The sequence below is a fragment of the Chelonoidis abingdonii genome, chromosome 25, assembly GCF_003597395.2.
Source record: "Chelonoidis abingdonii isolate Lonesome George chromosome 25, CheloAbing_2.0, whole genome shotgun sequence".
In the NCBI taxonomy this organism is placed as follows: domain Eukaryota; kingdom Metazoa; phylum Chordata; order Testudines; family Testudinidae; genus Chelonoidis; species Chelonoidis abingdonii.
In genome coordinates, this window is record NC_133793.1 from 5,639,380 (window position 1) to 5,660,803 (window position 21,424).

General features: G+C 39.3%; 1 protein-coding gene across 1 annotated transcript in view; it reads left to right on the plus strand.

Moving 5' to 3' along the window:
- Positions 1–475: 475 nt before the first annotated feature.
- Positions 476–21,424, plus strand: part of NFYC (nuclear transcription factor Y subunit gamma) — a 58,469-nt gene continuing 37,520 nt past the window's right edge. Inside the window, exon 1 of the mRNA XM_032802679.2 lies at positions 476–645. The gene's annotated coding sequence lies outside the window, so the exon portion shown is untranslated. The remainder of the gene's footprint in view (positions 646–21,424) is intronic.

Sequence of the window (21,424 nt, forward strand, 5' to 3'; positions counted from 1 at the left end):
CTCCTGGGTTCTCCTCTCATGCCCCAGCTGGGGGGGGGGGAGGGCTGTCAGGACTCCTGGGTTCTCCTCTCATGCCCCAGCTGGGGTGGGGGCGGGGAGGGAGGAGGGCTGTCAGGACTCCTGGGTTCTCCTCCTTCCCCCTCAGCCAGACCAATGATCCCTTGTCCTACGAGGAGCCTCCTCCCATGGCCTCCCTCTTCTAGCCCCCACCCCACGCGTGTGCGGGTGCAGCGCTCCGGCCCCCTCTGGGTGTTATGCCCCACGCAGGTCCCGGGGCGGCAGAGGAGCCCGTATGTGCTATTCAGCTTCCGGGGCGCTTCAGCCACCTCCCTGGAGGCCCCGTCTCAGGCCCCTCCCCCTTGCCGGGAGGAGTGAGCCCCCCCATCCCGCTCCCACCACAGAGACCTCGCGAGGCCCATCATCAAGTCACGGGCATGCGCAGTGTTTCGCCCGAGGGGGGAAAGGGGCGGAGCGTCCGTTCCATCGCCTCACGGAGCAGCCGCCATCTTGTTTCTCGCCCGCTTCGCGCTCGCTCCGTTCTTTGTCACCCCGCCCTTCAGCCGGGCCGGAGGCAGAGCGGTAGCGGGTCCCCTCCCCTCGGGGCCCCAGGCAGAGGAGGTGAAGGTCGCGGCGCTGGCTTGGCTGGTGAGTGAGGGACGGGGGTAGGGATCCGGTCAGAGGGGCGGGCCGACGCGGGGGCTCTTAGGGTGGACTCTTCCACCGGCCCGTGCCGCTCCCATTGGCCGAGCTGTCCTGTCGCCGCCGATTGGCTGGTGGCGCGGAGGCGGGCAGTGAGGACTTTGTGATGATTGGATGTGGGATTGCGGACCGGGGAGAGGACAGGAAAGTGAAGCACCCCCTTTTCCCTCTCGCGCTGACGGGGTGGGGGAAGGGCGGGAGCGGGGTGGGGGGGTGGTACGGTGGCCTGGCTGGCGGGGGGAGAGGGCAGGGGGCGTGTAGCAAAAGGATCCGTGCTAGGGGGGCTGGATGCCCTGGGTAGGAAGAAGGTCAGGGGGGACGTTCCATGTTGTTTGGGGAGCACGTGGTGGGCTGGAGGTTTAAGCTAAGCAGGTCTGGATAAAGGAGTGAAATGAACCCCTTGAGGCAGCACAGCCAGGCAACTCAAACGAGTGGAGCAGGGCGAGTCCTGTGTCCCCTTGTGGGTGAGGATCAGCACCACACATACTGAAGTAATAACGTTGTTTATAAAGCACTTCCTCCTTCTTTTCCAGTAAGTGAGAGCAGATCCCTACACAATAGTGTATAGTGCTGCTTGTACAGCAAATGTGTGAGATGCAGAAAAGATCGGGTGCTTTCTTGTTATCACTTAACGGCTGCTTACTCCCTGAATCCAGCTGTTAGGTTGATGGAAGGGCTTCTAAGTGAAGCTTGTTTTACCTCCTGTGACAATGAGTGATGGGTATTCAGTGTCTTCCAGGATTGTCATGCAGAACCTTAAGTTATTAAATTTTGCAGCTGAAATACATTCCCATAATATCCCATTTTCTCTAAAGTTGAGCAAGGATCGACTCCCAATGGGGGATGATATCCAACCATAAAATATGAGCCAAATTATTTTGCCCATCTATGGCATCTTTCATCTGAGGGTCTCAGAAGCATTTCTCCTTTTCAAAGTTTGACCCAATATTTTAACCTTAATGGGGGGTGCAAGGGGAGAGGAAACCCTTAAAACAACTAAAACCACTAGAAATGTCTTCACAATGAAAAATCATCAAATTAAAGCAATTGATTTTTAAACACATTCCCATACGGTGATTGAAACCCAAATATGGCAGCATGAAGAATAACAATAACTATAAACAAAATGACAATAACTATAAACAAAAGTTAAACTGACTACTTTTACTTTAATTTCTCAAACTGAGATGAATGAAAACATTAAACAGCATTGGGGATAGCCATGTTAGTCTGTATTAAACAGCATAGTATATAGGCTTGAAATCCATTCTGTGAAGTAAGGAGGTGTTAGTCATTCCCGTTATATAGTCACTCTCCCAATTCTGTCTAGAAAGTTATGTAGCCCTTATCACTGTGATATCTGAGCATCCCATAATCATTAATAGGTTTTATCATTGCATTACCCACGTCAGGAAGGAAAGTACTATTCCTGTTTTACAGATTTGGAAACTGAGGCACCGATAGATTTTAATAACTTGCCCAAGGTCTCACAGGATGTACGTGGCTGAACTTGGGTGCCTTAAATCTTAGTCCAGAGGCCTATTTGCTAGACCTTCTTTCCTCCTGAAGTTTTACAGCATGTCACTCAGAGCTAGGATTAGAACTCAGAACTCTTGACTCCCAGTGTTGTGCCTTAATGGTATATTGTTCAGAAGCAAATGATCATCATGTTTTTTATTTCTGACTAAGCCCAGTGTCCCATATAAGATTTCAAGAAGAAACTCCTGGTATTGAGAGCTCCAGTCTATTGTAGAATCTCTGTGAATAAGCCCTTGTAAGTACCCTCATTAGTTGCCAGAGTCTGTGCAGTTGGATTGAAAGTATCATTTCATGTCAGTGTGATAACGGTTAGGAATTGTGGTGCAGAGCAAAGGACATGGCAGCACGCAAGACATAGTTAACTTTTTTTATATTGGCCACAAACAAAATAACCTAGTGTATAACTCTTCACTTCTTCCTGACCTAATATATTCTAACATAACTTGTTTGAGTTCACTTTTCACTGTGAATCACAAATTTTTCACTCAAATGTTAATGAATTTGCATTTAACTAGAGCTCTTTATTCCTACTAAACACTGGAATGAATGAGTTTAAATGCCATTCAGACTGGACACAAAATTCTTGATCGAGTAAACTGGAAAGTATTTTAGTTTGGGACTGACCCTGGAAACCCCTCCACAGCAGAGTAGGATTGTTATTTAGTAGTTATATAGGGGGCGGAGAATCAGGACCACTAGAATCTTTTCCAACTGACTGGTTGGCTGACCCTGAGCAAATTGTTTAATCTGTCCTACTCTTTCCTCCTCTATAAAATGTGTAGTATTCTTGCCTATTTCAGGGAGTTGTGCGTATTTAATCTTTGTAAAGTGTGTTGAGATACTAGCAAAGAGAGTACTCTGTGAATGCAAAATCATCATTGTAAATACTGTTTACGCAGGGAATATTTAAAGTCCAAGTTAAAATAAAGTATTTAAAATATCACACATTGTTTCCATCTGTTCACAGTGACAGGTCACACTATAAACATGTACCACCAAATATGATGCCTGCTAAAGTCACTCAGATAAGTTATCACCAATAACTTGTAATGTTTGCACAAAATACTAAGATGACACAATTGAGGTCAGATTAAAACTTGATGCTATTTAACTATTTTTCATCTGTTTACCAAAAGTGAAGATTGGGAAACAGGTTGGTTGTTTTTTTTCCTCATTCTTGCTCAGATCCCATTTTTATACCAAGCACAATCAGTACAAAGTGCTTATGTAAACTGAGGGGGAAATAGTTTTATGTTGTGGAGTAACTATATTCGGCAGATGTTCTATTGACTTCTTGGCATACCTTGTTTAAAGAAGCTTCTCTTTAATGTGTATATTTAAGCTTTTTTAAGTAAAGCTGATTCTTCTCTCATTCATATGCCTTTAAAGTACAAAATCTGGACAGAAGACCACAGTGCAGAATCAAATCTGCATTTTTTTATTCTATAAAAGTAGAGATGGTCAAAACTTTATAGCAAGTTGTATCCACTTGGCCGGTTAGACTGACTTAGTCACTTGGCCAGTTCTGACCTTACTATAAGAAAGATGACCATTTCCTGACTCAAAATGTGTTGCATCCAGCATGGGGGAAACTCTACATTTCTTTTGACAGATAAAGAGGACATTATCACAGAATTAAATATGAATAAGTTAAGTACAACTGGTCATGACTGGATCACATTTACAGTGTGCAAACAGAATCAAGTCCAGAGTAGTGATATATACACACTTTATGCTTTAAAAGGACTATTTCAGAAAGCTGAAAACAATTATGAGCCAAATCAGATGAGAGGAAGACTTTAATCAGAAAAATGTGAATGATTATTGGGAATTGTTTAAGAGCACTTTATTAGATGCCTAAAAATCTATAATCCCGCAATCAAGGAAGAAAACTGTATTGGTTAAAAAACTGACCTGGTTTAAGGGGAAATTAAGGCAAGTGTATGTATTTAAAAAAAAAATAAAGATAAATTGAAGAAAGGAGAAGTTAACAGAATGAAAATAAATCAGAAACTACATATGGTAGGAAATAGACAAAGGAAGCAAAGGGACACAAGGAGAAATTTGTGGCAGCAGTTATGGCCGATAAGGAGGAGTTTTTAAAGTATATTAGGAACAAAATAATCCTGATAATGGTATTGGTTCTTTATTTGATGGAAATGGTAGAATTATCAATAATACAAAAAAGACAGAAGAGTTCAATAAATATTTTTGTTTTGTATGGGGGAGGGAAGGACATTATATCACAACTCTTTCCATTTCACTAGTATCGTGGAAGGATGTTAAACAGCAGCTATTAAAGTAGACATTTTAAAATCAGCTAGTCTAAATAAGTTATATCCAAGAGTTTTTAAAGAGCTCGCACAGGAGCTTGCAGGATCATTAATATTGATTTTTCAATAAGTCTTGGAACACTAGGAAAATTCCAGAAGACTAGAATGAAGCTAATGTTTATGCCAATATTTAAAAAGGGTAAATGAGATGACGCAGGTAATTATAGGCCTACTGGTCTGACATCAGTCCTGTACAAGATAATCAAGTGGTTGATATGGGACTCAGTAAAAAATTAAAGGAGAATAATGTAATTAATGCCATTCAGTATGGTTTATGGAAAATAGATCCTGTCAAATTAACTTTATATTTTTTGATGAGATTACAAGTTTGGTTGATAAATGTAATAGTGTTGATGTAATATACTTAGACTTCTATAGTTCACTGGACTTGGTTCCACATGACATTTTGATTATAAAACTAGAATGATGAAAGATGGCATACATTATATGGATTAAGTGATAACTCTCTCAAATTGTAACTGTAAATGGGGAATCATAACAGAATGGGTGTGTTTCAACTAGGATCCCGCAGGGATTGGTTCTTGGCCCTAGGCTGATGACGTTTTTATTAATGACCTGGAAAAAGTAATACAATAATCAGTGATAAGGATTGCAGATGATGCAAATATAGGGAGTGGTAAATAGACTCAACTGCCAGGGGCGACTCCAGGCCCCAGCACGCCAAGCGCGTGATTGGGGCGGCAAGCGGGGGGCGCTCTGCCGGTCGCCGGGAGGGTGGCAGGCAGGCTGCCTTTCGCGGCTTGCCTGCGGAGGGTCCGCTGGTCCTGTGGCTTTGGTGGAGCTGCGGGACCAGCTGACGCTCCGCAGGCACGCCTGCAGGAGGTCCTCCAGAGCCATGGGACTGGCGACCGGCAGAGCGCCCCCCGCGGCATGCCGCCGTGCTTGGGGCGGCAAAATGTCTAGAGCCGCCCCTGTCAACTGCTTCTGCCTAGGGAAGTCTTGGAAGCTCCTTCGCTGGAGGTTTTCAAAAGGAGGCTGGAGCCATCTGCCTTGGAGGGTTTAGACACAAAAAATCCTGCATCTTGACAGGGGGTTAGACTAGATGACCCTTGTGGTCCCTTCTAACCCTATGGTTCTATGATTCTGTAATGAATAGGACAGGTCACTGACACAGCAATCTAGATCACTTGATAATCTGGGCTCAAGTAAATATTATGCATTTTAATATGGCTAAATGTATACATTTCATAACAAAGAATGTAGGCCATAGTTACATAGTGGGGAACTCTATCCTGGAAAGCAGTAACTCTCAAAAAGATTTAGGGGTCATAGATAATCAGCTGAACATGGGCTCCCAGCGTGAGGCTGTGGCTAAATGGGCTAATTCAACCCACGACTACATAAATAGGGGAATCTCGAATAGGATAGACACATTATTTTGCTATTGTTTTTGTCACTGGTGCAACTGCTGCTGAAATATTATGTCCAGTTGTCAGTAACTTTCTCCACTAATATTTTTCCCATGCTATGTAACATCGCGGTATGACTCTTAATGCTTTTACTATACTAGGCTTGTTTGTGCCAAATTTCTTACAATTGCTATCACCGATGGTGTAGACAAGGCACTGGCAGCAGCTGGTGTTTTAAATGCTGTGCCGTGTGGACCTGTAACAGAGGATTAGACAACACTGTTTAAATGCTGGCAGGTGCCTGGAGCCATCTTTGTGCTTACATTCCCACCTGTTTTGCTGAATGATTGGGACCAACCATGGGAAATTTGGGTCAAAAAAGCTCATGTGGATACTCTCTAATTCTAAACAATTCCTTTCCCTCCTTGCATCTGAAGAAGTGGGTTTTTTTACCCATGCCAGCTTTATGCCCTAATAAATCTTAGTCTTTAAGGTGCCACCGGACTCCTTGTTGTTTCCCTCTTTGGTAACCCTTCGGATTCTTGTTAACAGTTATTTTATCTCATCCTTTGTCCAATGTGTGTCGGAATTAGTTCTGTGTTGGAATTAGTTCTGTTCTGTTGTACAGTTTTTATGCCTGTGAGCCACCTGTTTGACGTTAAACAGTTGGAAGGGACTAGAATACTGAGGGGCTATCATAATTGGATGTGGAGCTTTTCATCTCTAAGTTGCTGATTCAAATCCATATCAAACAGTTAATGACTAAGAGGGAGCGTCAGCACCATCTGATGGCCATCTATGTGCAATTGCCTGGAAGCATCAATTCAGGTACTTTAGGACAGTTGCCACATCGCAGAAGCCACCTCCATGTCAGTCTTGGTTGTAAAGCCATACATGGACAGAGACAGAACGCTAGTTAAAGGTGATCCTTCCAGTTAAACATTGGGAGGGCAATGGTGGGAGCTTGCTCAATTTCTGTGTCTGAGGCACAGAATAAATAATTTTAATTCCTAATACCTGTTCATTCGGAACTCTGTATTGCTATTAAATTTAGAAAGGAAAATGTTGTGTATGCTGTAAATTTAAATTCTTTACAATGATCAAGCTTCCCAGCTTCATAGGCCATCAGAATGTCGTGATTCATCTACCTTTTGATTTTATGCACTTGAGATCAGAAATTTTTATCTATTAGTCTCTTTAGTGCCACTATCTGTTGTTTTTTTTTAATGGTATATGTGAATACCTTGCAGTAGATTGTGTCACTTTTGAAAAAACAACTCTTATCTGTAAGGATGCAATGATAACTTTCAATAGCCAAGATAACTAATAAGCCATATAATCAGTCAGAGGTGGAAACGTGCAACTTAATTGCTGTCTTCCAGAATCTTCATCCCTTATTGGCTTTCAGGTGGGATTTTTCGAAAGTGCTCAGTATTGGCTTTACTCCCCTTGATTTCGTGATAAGAATAAAGCATGTACAATCTATCCAGCAGATCAGAATAAGGCCCTTAGACTATGTAGTGTTACAGTTAGTTAATCTAAGCATTACTAGATTTTTAGAGATTTTTAAGAACAATATTATGAAGATTCAACTTTTTTACTAAATATTTCGTATGCTACTAGGGTAGATATTTTCTGAAATGCATTTATTTCTATCAGCTGTTTGGGTCTAACTTAATCTTTTAGTACCATCTCTGTTTTACGCTTCTTAACATAGAATAGTGTAGGGAAAGATAAATTAACACTTATTGTAAGTGTGTAAAGCATTTTGGGATACAATTTGTATGAAACCTGGTATAAAAAATACAAATACGTTGCTGCTTTAGATGTTGTTAATCCCCTATCCAAAGCACAAAATACATACTTCAGTATATGTATGAGAACATTCTGTGTTTAGTCCATTATTGTAAATCTTGGGCCTGATCCAGAGCCCACTGCTGTCAATGGATGTCTTTCTATGGACTTCAGTGGGTTTTGGATTAGACCTGTTGTCATATGAACATTGACCTTGAAATATAGCAGCCTCTGTGGCTTGATTGGCATAAAGGTTTATTTCCATTTTAGGCACATGTTTTCAGTTACTTTTAAACTCTCAGTTGTTTTAAATTTTCTAAAGTTTTCCAGGCTTCTTCTTCTGCCTAAAAGTGGTGGTGATTTTTTTTTTTTAGAGAGGTGTGGGTTTTTTGGGAGTGTGTGTGAGGGGTGGGGTTAAGAGCAAAAATAGTTTAGATGTTTGAGAGCAGGGGAACCTGTTGTAGAAACAATACTTAGAACCTTTGTTTGAACATCAAAAATGACTGATATTAGACTCCTGAAATATGGCATGGAAATAGCCTTCACTGACACCTACCTTTTTAAGCGTTCTATTGGAAAAGGATCTTGATTTGGTTGGCTGAACAGACTTTGAAAATTGAGTACTGAGCTAGCACAGAACATTTTAATTGTGCTAAGTTCATAAACTCAAAGCTAACAAAGATCATGCTGTACATGTGTGCAGAGCTGACACCTGCAGAGTGAAATAATTAGAGTAGGTAGGTACGGGGCTCTGTTGGCATACTTGCTTCATTTATGAAGTGTTTTGTAAGGTCAACAGTGGATTAGGTACCATGGAGCCCTTTCCCCACGTGAAACAGTAAAGTTCATGAGGCAACATAAGGCACTCATGCCTTGGAGGAAAAATCAGCACAGCTCCTGAAACTCAAAGTGGTTCTTTCCTACCGACATCTAGTAAATGAAGAAGTGCTTCCTACTGTGATCCTCATGAGGTTCATGGGATAGGGCATTTTGTGATTTGTAGCCAAATATTTCTACTTGATATTTTTTTCCAAATACAACATAATTTTCTACAATTATGCTACCTGTGTAATATTCTACTACTGGCTGCTACTCCTGTGAGTGCCACACAGTCCATGAAAATCACTAATGAAAGATACACAGTGAACCGTTCATAACATACTACACATTAAGTAAAATGTATAACTATTTATATTTCTCAGTGAACTTTAATGGCATATGTCACCTATGTATTCATTTAATTTAACTTCAGTTATCTACCTCATTTCTTGAATTGCATTTGTGTGCTGCTGATGAAAAGAGAATGTACATTCAACTGCAAATGTGTACATTTTCTTAAACAGTATAATTTATAATAATGTAGTTATGCCTTGTATCTTACTGCATTCACAAAGTTAAGGGTTCACGTGCAACCTGTAACTGTGGCACTTCATTTTTTGAGTGCTTATTTTGTTCAACCTTAAAGTTGTCTTAGCTTGTTTTGTTTTTTTAACTAGAATTACTTAGAATGACTGACCTATTTTGGAAAACTATAAAAGGTCTTTGTGCAAATAATTAAGACTAGGGGTCAAATAGATTGCTTCAGTTCTGCTACATTAAAGTTAAAGTTAGTCTAATTGTCGTAGGCTTGCTTTTCCTGCCTTATATAATAAAGAAAAGCCTATATTGTTTTCACACAGTAACTTTCCAGTGTGTGCTAACTGTTTCCTCAGATTAACTGCTATAAGGTTGTCTGTGTAACATCAATACAGTACCAATCTGGCCAATCAAAAGCCCCTAAATTATCTTAATTTTTTTAAATGGACCTCAGATAGCCAATAAGAAATCCTTGGGGTGGGAAATAGTATGACTCTACGTTAGTGTCAGGAAATCTGTCAGACATGCAAGATTTTGTCAAATATCTTGTCAGTTTTTGTATTATGTATGTTTACTAAATATTTCCTTATGTAAGTTTCCTTCTAGTTTGAAGTCTGTGTCTGACCCCTGTTCTGCATCTCAAGGTAACTTTAAAACAGGAAGTGTACAATGGAGGTTAGTGATGACATGAGCAGCCAATCCGGACTTTGTGAGCTTAACAGATAAAGGAACTTAACCAATAAGACAGCAGCGGAGGCAAGATTTGGTGTCAAATAGCATGCTAGATTGAATGCCTTTGACTGTTAAAGTGGAAGGAGGCTGCACAGTGTTTCATTGGCGACTCCGGAGTTTTTCAGTGAGGCAGGGGTCAGCTGAAAGACAAAGAAAAATGGCGAATAGTTTGCTGGGAGGGCAGCTGTTCAGTTATGAACTGCACTGGACATTCCAGAACCATTTCTCTGCATCTCTTGCTGCCTTTGTTTCCTCTTCCTTTTTGGTGGGGGATGGATAGGAGTGACTTGCTTCTCCCTGTTTGAAGAGCGATAATTAACTGCTTGTAAAATTAATGCAATTCCTGGTAAGTTTAATTTTTGTTTTATGTGGAAATCACAGAAATTGTCTAGCTTTAAGGAGAGGAGATAAGTTGAACTGTCTCGGAAAATGGCCACTTTACATTCCTTGCATACCTTACATTGCACCTACTGTACCTTGTTCTGTTTGGATTCTGCATGCCCTTCAACTGTATTTTGCTAGTTTAGTAGAGATAAGGGAAGATGAATGAAGAAACTATTAATTTTCAAAGAAGTACAGTGATAAAATACTTATTCTGAACAACGAATATGAAGATTCAAAGCTTGAACTGTTTTTCAGAATAATTTTTCTTTGTTCAAGTGCACTGAAGCTTTCATAGAAGAAGAAAATGTAATATTTCGAGTGATTTTTTTCTCCACCTTTCTTTTTACTTTAAAGGTACAAAGAGCACCCAGTGACACTGTTATGAATTTGTATGCTTTACTGTCCAGTAGGATTTCATATTCAGGGCCCTGAATCATAAAGTTAAATTCTTCTATAACTTTCCCCCTGTATATCACGAATAGTACTGTTTGTTTAAAATGGCTGTATAATGATGGGTAAAATTTTGCTGTCTTCATTCTCACTGCAGGTTATTCATAATGTCTTCAGAGCCTGACTGAAAAGGAGATACATTAATCCTTTAAATCGCATCCTTTATGAAGACCACTAACGTAACTCTTTAGATAGCATGTACTACAAAATGTCACTTCATGTATAGCCTTCTTAAAATTGTAGTACTCTTATTATTATCAGAATGTGAAAATCTTAGTAAGTGCAGCACATTCTGTTGCCCTTGCAGATAATGCCACATTTTTAGGTTAGAGGATATGAAGCCTAACATTAGCACATAGGTTGCTAATCAGTAACTGTTCAGTTCTTGGGAGTAATGAAGCCTTGTATCTCTTGTACAAACATCAACAGAACACTTGACAAGTATAAGCAGCCCTTTGTTTTCCTTTTTATTTGCAAATAAGGACTGAAGGTCACTGGAATGTTCCTGCAGTAGAGCAGTATTACAGGATCTGTAGTCCTGCAAAGGACAGCCATGGAAACCGAGAATGAGAGAGTGCTTAACTTAAAAGTTTTTCAGTGTAAAGGATTTGCATGGCAAACGGAATAAAAGACTTGTGTTCCATATTTATTTATGGCTCTTGCAGTCGAAATGGTGCTGCAGTGAAAGTTGCTGGAGCAAGGCCTTCCTTCGCTAGGAAGAGTGACCTTGAAATACTGCTGCTCCGAGTTTAGAGGATGAAGGACAAAGTTTGTTTATACCACGTTGAACTGGAAAAAAGCGTCCAAGTTGAAAAATGAAGTTACTTCCGATGTCTGGGAACATAGAGGTTGGCATGAATAGGCTGTAGATCTAAATTAGAAATCATTTTCAACAGTGATCCAAATTACATCGCAGTCCTTCTCTCTTTCCCACCCATACCAAAAGATTCTAAATCTCCCTGGCATTACAGTCATTGCATTGTCATGAGTGAACTGCATGACACAGATTCAATATTCCCATTCTGATCCTCTTTATCTTCTTTCTAATCTTTATCTTCAATTGTTGGCCGTGGAAGTTTTTTTTTCTAAAAGCCTGAAGTAGTTACATTTGTAGCTTATTTTTGTGTGGGAGATGGAAAAGCAGGCCAGAACATTATTTCTGGATCTTAAAAAAGAATTGCTGTTCTGTGATGTTAATAACTCACAATAAAGGCATGCATGCTGGAATTAAACTTTACCAACAGTCAAGAATAAAAGGTCTGTGATTAGCATGGTCTTCAGATACTATCTACTCAAAATATATATTTTGAATTTAAACTAATCACACACATAAATAATGTCTTCTGTTTGCAGACAAAGCCTATTCAGCTTCGACTTCTGGGTTGTATTAATGCTAATTCTGGGTTGCATCCATGCTAGTTTCAAATCAGAGAAGGTGATAAGGTCGGGGTGCTACACTAAGGGCTTGTATACACTTAAAACACTACAGCAGAACAGCTGCCCTGCTTCAGTGCAGAGGCTTCCTACACTGTTGGGAGGCGTTCTCCTGTCAGTATAGATAATTCACCTCTCCAAGAGGCAGTAGGTAGGTCCACCTAGCAGTGTGAACACAGGGACTTAGGTTGGCTTAACAGTGCCACTCAAGGGTGTGGATTTCTCACTCCCCAACCAGTGTAGTTAAACTGACCTAATTTTTTGTGTAAACAGCCCTAACGTTAGCCAAAATTGTTTGTACTGGAGGGTCCCTTTTTTATATGTGAACAGTAATAATATTAAAGCTTTGTACAGGGTGAACAGCCAGAATCAATGGACTTTTACTGTCATTATGAAGGTCGTTAGTAACATTTTCAAGCAAAAGAATGAATGACACTTTGAAGTCTTCCCCGTGAAGCTTAAGATTTTTTTTCCAGAGAAATGAAGGCAAGGTGCATTGAACCATTTTGAAGCAGAGGTGAGAGGCTGGAAGAGGGGTGTGTGTGTGTGTGCACACATATGTTGTAAAGAGAAGATAGGAAATCCTTACCAAATGTGCTTTTTTAATGTCCAGTTCTTACTACTGCTACATACCATTGCTTAACATTGTCAAAAGTTAAGAGCTTAATTAATCATAGAATGTCAGGGTTGGAAGGGACCTTAGGAGGTCATCTAGTCCAACCCCCTGCTCAAAGCAGGACCAATCTCCAGACAGATTTTTGCCCCAGATCCCTAAATGGCCCCTTCAAGGTTTTTATTCTCAACCCTGGGTTTAGCAGGCTGCTCAGACCACTGAGCTAGCCCTCCCCCTGCATTAAGATGGATATGTCTTTATTTAACTATGTCAGGAAGGCCTGAAGAATTATAAAAGTTTTTCAGTAGAGCTAGTAAGGGATTTATTTACACATGGGACCAGTTTCTATTTGCTTTCTTCCCCACCACTGTACAGGGCAGGAAGTGAAGGAGATGAACTTTTACCCCAATTTACTCAGTGCAGTAAATTTAGTAGGAGCCTAGTCCTGTATTCTGTGCTCACCCAAAACTCCTACTGGTTTCTTTGAGAGTTTAAGGTGCCCAAGGAATGTAGGTTTGCAATCTCAGTTTGAGAGGAACAGATTTAATTTTTTGTGTTTCAGGTCCCCGTGATGATGAAGCCAGGTTTTTAGTTTGAACAAGGTACCTATATATATCCCATTGTTTCTGCAAGTGTGTGTGTGTGAGAGAGAGAGAGAGATTGGAGTTGAAGTTTATAGTGGGGAAAACTGTTGCCTACAGGTTGAAAAAGTAGCCGTGGGATATAGAATGATTGAGTGTCGTTATCCACTGGAAGTCACTTTAAACCAAAGGGCTGAAAAGTCAAGTCTCATGTTGTGGTAAAGCATCCATGTTTTAACTTGTGTGGTCATGTGACTCAACCTCTGCCAATTTCAGGACTTAGCTGATTTGTAATAAAGTGAAATTTGTATGGTTTCTGTCTCTTGTACCATTTTTTTAAATGTTGTTTCTCAAAACATTAGTGAATTAATCTCCTGGTGCCTCCAGGTGTCCAAAAGCGTTGTCAGCACTTGTTGTTATAAGAACATTGATTTCAGGAACAAATGTCCAAGATACTAAAACTTATTGGGAGTTATCTTTTGGATATTTTTCCTTATAAGAAAGAATTCTCTTGCAGTCCTGAGGGGTCTCTTATTCAGGAGTTTTTCTGAGTCGGGGGGATTTCTGTAGTCTGTTTATAACTTCCTGCCCTACTTGGTCACTTTGTATAAAATTGGGTCAGTCTGAGTAGTTGTCTTTTTCTTTTGTTCACTGAAGATGACACAGACTTGTGTAGGGTGAAGATTGGTGGCACTTATATAGTGTGCTGTTTATAGGACAGAATGGTAGAAGCTAGAAATGCACAAGATTTAGTGGATTATCCAGTCAACCTCCCTAGCAGTTCAATATCTGCCTTTTCCTCCTATTTGCAGTTTGATGGTTGGTCCTACAAATGCAACAGAAGAGCAAAGAAATATGGAGCATTTAGAGCTGCATTGAGATTAAATCACAACTTTGCCCCAAAATTGCTGCAGCTTCTGTGTTTGAGCTCAGTATCCTATATGAACCCTGTCTGATGCAACTACTAAATAGTTGGTTAATAGCACTCAACTGGCTTAGGTCTTTCAGCCAGTTACATTGTTTGGCTGTCTAATGGTAGTTAAGTGTATGTGGGTATATGTGATTTTGTTTATTCAATCCTGTCTATATTCATATGTGATGTGTATAAATAACTCTAGTATGTGAGGGCTAGCATCAAAAAACACACACACAACCCCCCCTCCCTAACCTCCTCCCCACCAAAGAAAAGCATATGGTCTAATCCTACATTGTTTTAAGAGTATTTTGCCTGAGTAAGGACTACATGTGAGAAATCTATGTATAATGGTGAGCTATATCTGCTGCTTAAAATACAAAATGCAGCAAAAAGAAAGTCAAAACTTAACCAAACGCTAAATAAACTTCTTAGGTCATGCCCAGATATCACCCAATCCAGGCTTTCTTGGACTGTCAAGAAGCATCAAGTTCCAAAGGTGGTGCCCCACAAATGAGAGCTGTGTTGCTAGCTTTCACACTGAAGTGTTTCCTATTGAGAGCCTAAAAAGATTTTCCTCGAGGAAGTTAAGGTAGGCTGCATAGAGCTACTATTAATTTTTGAGTGGAGGTAGGAGGCAGGAATTTATTCTCTGTTCTTTGATGTTTTAAAGAGAGAGGAACTAAAGTGTGTTCAGAAAGCCCAAGTTATCTTTTTTAATTTTTTTCTTAGATGTAGAATTGGTTTCAGTAATCTTCCAGGGCTAAAAGAATTATTCCTTTGTCTTTTCCAAGACCTTATGAAATGCAGCTTTTTGTTGATGTGGTTAAGTTATACACTATTTTTGTAGTTACAAGGGCTTCATTAACTAACTTTTAATTCTGTTCATTTTTTTGAACAGTTTTAACCATGTTTCTGAAAATGTTAGTACTTGAAGGACACTCATTTTCACTTATATGCTGATTGGACACTTACCAGATAGTAGCCTAAAGTTATGTAGAAAATAGTGCCTTATGTAGGTATAAATCACAAAATACCTAAAAATACCGTTGAGTATTGAGGTTACTAATGTTCCAGCCCAGGGCATGTTCTAAATGAGTATAGTTTGAAATGTATGCTGACATTTATTGCTGCCACATATTTGAGCCTGAGAATATAGTTGTGTGCCAAAACTCATCATCTTCAGTCCTTGAAATTAGATAAACTATTTAATATATTTTTAGACATGTGACAAATCCACTTAATTTGTATCTTGCTGATGCCAAATAACAGCCCTGAAATTTCATCAGCATATTCTGTACAAATCTGAATATGACACATCATGTCTCTGAGGAGTGAGAAGTTGTCACATTTATTTCAGCAGTGCTTTTTTAAGTTAAATTTAAAACTACACTACATCACCCTCCCACAGTTCTATTCCTTGGGCCAAGTAACTTTTTTTTTTTTTGGATAGGTAAGTTAAATATCATTCACTTACTATCCACATCATGATTATGAATAACAGCAAGTGAGTAAATTTTTGTTGTGGCTGGGCTGGCAAATTCGTGGTTTGCAAAGCTTTGTTGCTGCAAACAGCGATTTAAATTTATAAAACCACAATATATAGCGCACATTTCGTACTAGATTCCCTGAGTGAACAAGATTAAAGTTAGGAGACAAGTTGCACCATTTCGGGTGTTGTTCTAATGTATACAAAGTATGTAGTATTTTACCATGTGAAATAGACCTTATTCAAAAAGTGTTCAGATTATTAGTCCTTTTATACCTTTACTCAGCATTTGATACAGAAATTTATATATACAAGGTATATCTTAACACTTGTTTTTTAATCTATCTAAATGCCCTCTGAATCCATTTTTATTCTGTATGGGGAAAAAATCTTGCCAACACTGAAACCAAACCTAGGAAGGATTGAGTGCAAAGGGAAAACACAAAAAATCTTGGTAAATGTTTAACTTTTAAAGTACCAAATCTTAGCTGTGACCTTGTGCTCTCTGGTTCAAAGGAAGAAAGGAAACTAAAATAACTGACACAAACAGCAATTCAGATTAGTTTTGCTTACTTTTTAAGTAGATCACCTTTAAAAACATAAAAATTGAGCATTTTACAGTCACTATGATACTTCAGTCGTGTGCTGCACTAAGAAAAGGTCAATTATTGAGTCTCTTGCATTCAGTTTCATGCCTTTCAGTGCACTTAAGGTGTCTAGTGGTCCTATCATGGAATAAACCCTATGGTGTATGTGTTTGTCTAATTTGTAAATAAAACTGAGAACCATCACTAGGATTAAAATTAGAGAAATAAGTTTGCATAACATAATATATGCAGTCATTTTGTGTACAAAGTCACATGGATAACACACTGGAGTTCTTTAACATGAGTTCTGTGATATTATGTAATAGAAGTACTTTGCCCATAGCACATTTCAAATGGGGAGCTCAAAATGCTCTATAAAGATAAGTGTTATGCCAGTTTTACAGATGGGGAAACTGAGGCATAGCAATTCTGACTTGCCCACGGTCATACAGTAAGTCATTGCCTGAGTTGGCAATAGAGTCCTGGCCCCTACTCTTAATAACTAGGCAATGCTGCCCTTAGTGTATTAATTCAACACATGTGGGATATCTGGGTGTTGATGCACACAGCTCTTAGCATAATGTAACTTTACTTATGTTTATGGTCTATACGACAAATACTTAAATGTTTGCCAGAGTGTTTAAAGAATAGTTGCTTCCTTTTGCAGGTTACTACAACAAATGTGGAGTCTTGGTCCCTGATCCTGCAAAGACGTAAGCACATGCCTAACTTTAAGCATCAGAAGTTCCATTAAATTAAATGGGATTACTGGCACATTAAAGTTAATCATATGCATAATTCTTTTCAGGATCAGGGTCTTCATCCCAGAGTTTGCACTTCAGGAGTAGTCACATGGCCAAATTAAGTTCTGTTTCACATGTGCACTGTCACTCACTTCACTGTAGTTTAATGGGTTACACGTGGCATTTAAAACTAGTAATTCCTCACTTCTGTTCATGGCTCTGCAACTCACTATGACCTTGGCCAAGTCTGGTGCCACAGTTCACCAAAATGGGAATAGGTAAAATACATCACAGGGGTGCTGTGAGAGCTAATGTTTGCATAGAGTTTTGAAGCCAAAAAGAAATATATAGTGCTAAGTATTTATTATCCAAGCAATTTAAGCATCTAAAACTTTTTCATAAAGGGGAAAAAATTAAAATGAAACTGAGGAATTACAGAAGTTTCTTGATGTAAAGGTATTAGAAGGAAACATGTATTTTTAAATACTGTATGTTGGAAGCAGTTAAATATTTGCAAATGCTCTATTTTATTTGTAAAAGCTTAAGGGCCATATTATCTCCTTGAATATGTACATTAAGCCCTCATCGAAGTCAATGGAAAATGTTCATGTTCATCTGAGGGAACGTTTATATCTTTGCAGCACTGTTTTATGGAGATAGCTTCAAAATTATCCTGTAAATTAAATTCCTCTATAGCCATTTATAGAAAGATGTGCCTAAATCTCTTGATTCTGGTTGATATTCTTGCCCTAATTTATGCATAACTTATTTCCTCTGCATCAACATAAGAATGACTGTTTTACTGATCACTGCATTGTTGCTGCTGCTGTGTATGCCAGAATAATTGTATTTAGCACTTACCAGGACTTTATGTCTTTAAAGTGCTTTACAACACTCCTGGGATTTCTATTTTATGGAAGAACTGGTGCAAATAGATTGTAACTTGTCTTTGGACTCAGAAGGTCATATCAGCTGTGATCAGAACTTGTGGATTCCGGACTCCCAGTCCAGTGCTAAGAGCACAAGACCCTGTTTTTATGGCAGATGGTTTGTTGGCATACAGCTTGATGCAAATAATGCAGAATTGCTGCAACCATATGCAAAATTTAGTGTAAATTTTCAGTCCAATGCATATTTTTTTGGATGTGATTCTGATTAATATTTATAGAAATAGTGTACCTAAATCCTGGGCAACGTAGATAGATTTACTTCAGACAGTCTTCAGTATTTTGAAAAGCTTGAGAAATTGCTACTTTTCACAATTTGAAATGACAGTTTCTGCCATGTACAGCACAATGAGGTCTCACTCTTGATTGGATCTTTAGGTGCTACCATAATATAAATAATAAGCATTAATATAAAACTTTCTGTTGTATTTTTCTGTAAAGATTTTGCAGAACAGGAATCCCATTTTTGGATCATATCACTGAATCATGGTCAAGCAAGTTGGGGTCTCTAGGAACTATTATGCAAATAACCTTTAACAAGTAAAATTTGGTTAGAAAGGAAACTTACAAATCCCTAGGGTCTGAGAACCCATCTTTCTAATGAGGCCTTTCTAAACACTGTAGGTTAATTGCATCCTTTCCAAGGACATATCAAGATTGCTGGTGGATATTTAAAAGCTTGTAGATTAATTAATACCCTGCAGCCTGATATGAACTTTAAGGTTTGCTGACAATATTTTTTTTTTGATTGATTGATTGTATAGGAAAGCATGCTATTCCACTTTCCCAGAAGATTTCTTCACTTTTGGATGAATTGGTCATATTCCAAAAAACTAGTTGTAACAGGATTCTGTACAGAAATTTGGGGTACAGCTGAGCCACCTAAGCTGCTGTGCCAGAAGCCTGTATGGAGAGCAATAACTGAGTCACTCTTTGAAGTTAGATCAGGAGTGTCTGGTTAGCGCCAGTCAAGGAGTATAAACATAGTTGCAGTGCCTATCGGAGCCAATTGGAAAGAGATGGATAGCAGTCCCGCATGGAAAACCCTAAGAACAGTCATGCTTGAAGAGAAATCTTAGGTTGAGGTTTAATTCTGTTGTTTGAGTTGTCAGTAAAGTCAGACTCTTGGAAAATGGTAAGCATGGGCTTTTGCGGGGTGTGTGTGTACTGTGCTCATAGTAGAGTGAGGATTCTACTTGATTACACTAGTATATTTATATTGCTGCATGTTTAAATCACAGAAACTTTGGTCCTTTTTTTCTTGACTTCCTGTGGATCACTATATTAGAAGCATTTAAAACACAATTGGAGAATGCTTTTAAAAGTGCACTGAGGATCTTTTCCTGCACACTGGCTCAGACAGATGGACCAGATGTGACCTAATAAAGCCTGAAGTGACCTAACTCTGTTTATTCAGGGAATTCTTTCTTTTGATATAGGAAATCTAGATAAAATAAGAAGTATGATTTCCTCATGTGATCACTTATTTATGTTATCAGCTATGCCAATATTGACCCTCATTTATTGATTTCTTTTAAAGCACCGGCTTGCTGGAAAACAAGGTGTTGGTGGACAGAGTTAGTATTTATTATAAAAGGTCCAAGGAGATTAGATATTCACTAATGTTGACAATAATGGGGAGTCAAGACTGGTTTCTTTGTTGCAGTTTCCTGTTTATAAGTTTTCACGGCCTTAGTTGAAATTAGATTCTTCTTGTTTCCAAAATTAATAAATGGTTCTACAGTGCCACAAAAGTATTTTTAAATATAGAAACATTAAATACATGTTTTTCCCCACTTGTTAATAAACATTTTTTTTCTGTACCAGACCTTTTTTGTTTCCACTTGTGGATATATCAGAAGTGGAAACAAACCTCTGTACCAATTCGAATGACTTTCTGTTGGAAAGGATTTGTCATGCATAACTATGACTGTATATATTGGGCCTAATTCATTACAAATCAGATACCCAAGCTGCACGTTCGTTATTCTTTTTATGGAATACTCTGAAACATTGAACCCCTAAGACGCTTTCAAGTAATGCCTCCCTGTCTTCATGTGCTGTCTTTTGCTTGACCATCTTTCCATTCCAGGAGAGCTGGGTGCAGGTCTCAGGTTCTTATCAGTGCCTCCTCTAAGTCTGTCATGCTGGTTGCTTCAGTATGTGAGACTGGAGAGGGTGAGCAAACTACTAGTACTGCACTCAAGGGTGCCAGTGGCCTCCTGGAGACCTTGTCTACACTAATGGTCCCTCTGCTGCTGCTTGTGGATCTGTATCAAATGTTATTAACAGTGAGAACTTTCCCCAAAAATCTAGTGTTAGGCAAGGCCAGGCAGTTACTAACATGTTCCAAGTCCAAGCAACTGAGTAGGAAGTAGAGAAAGGGACAGAACTGATAGACTCTAGATCGTTAGTTTGGAAGCAAATCTGTCCACATTGCAGCACTCACCTTGCGCTCTACACCATTGTTTAAAAACTGTTGTCAGCATAGTTTTGTAATGCTCTCCAGAACCTTGCTTTACAACCATTTTACGCATGGTGCTCCAGCTTGGACAGGGCCTGAGTGTGTTCGGGTGGTGAAGAGAACAGTCTCTCACCGTGAAGCAGGTTAAAAATCTGAGCTTTTATTTTTCCCAAGCACATAGGATTCATTTTCTTTCTGTGACTGTAGTTATTGTATCTTTGTGCTACCAGCTTGCTGGAGATATATTATTTGGCCTCTGTCCTAAAAATTATGTTGTTTGGAATGGTAAATGGAATACATTTGAGGCTTTGATAGTATTTCTTGGTAGGTGGGTCAGCTGCCATGCTGAAAGTTTATATGTCCTCTTGAGTAGGCCTTGAAGCAGAGAAATGTACAGCAGGTTCAGGCACTGTGTCTTTTGGGAAGTAGTTATCAGACCATTGGTATGGTTTCTCAAAGGATGATTTCAAAGCAAGATCACAGTCAACCCTTGGGACTGGAGCAGGGCAAATGCACATGTAGAAGAACAAGTGCTATTGATCAGTGGCCCAGAAACTAGCTTTCAGTACAGCTAAGACATTCTTATTGTTGCTGAGACTGTAAAATGTCATCTCATGCAGTTCATTTTCAAGCTCACAGTTTATATTCTGCAGTCAGTGGGTTGAATGTGACTTGTTAAAAGTAGGGCATTTGGCCTTTGCAATTAAAATATAATTGCTGCAGTATCTGGCTATGGGTAGTGTGCTGCTTCCCCAGTTCAGATGTAAAAAGCAATTGTCATGCTCAGACAAACTTTAAAGAAACGCGCTTTACTAAAACCTTGTTAAAATACATGTACCCTTTTGTGGGGCTATTTCTTGCTTGCTAGATTGTTCCTCCTCTTGATGCTATCATGCTCAAGTGTGTGTGATGACATAATTTATTACTACGGAGAGCAGATTTTTTGATACACGAGTTTGGGCTCTGCATATCTGATATCAGAATCTGTCCCTTGAA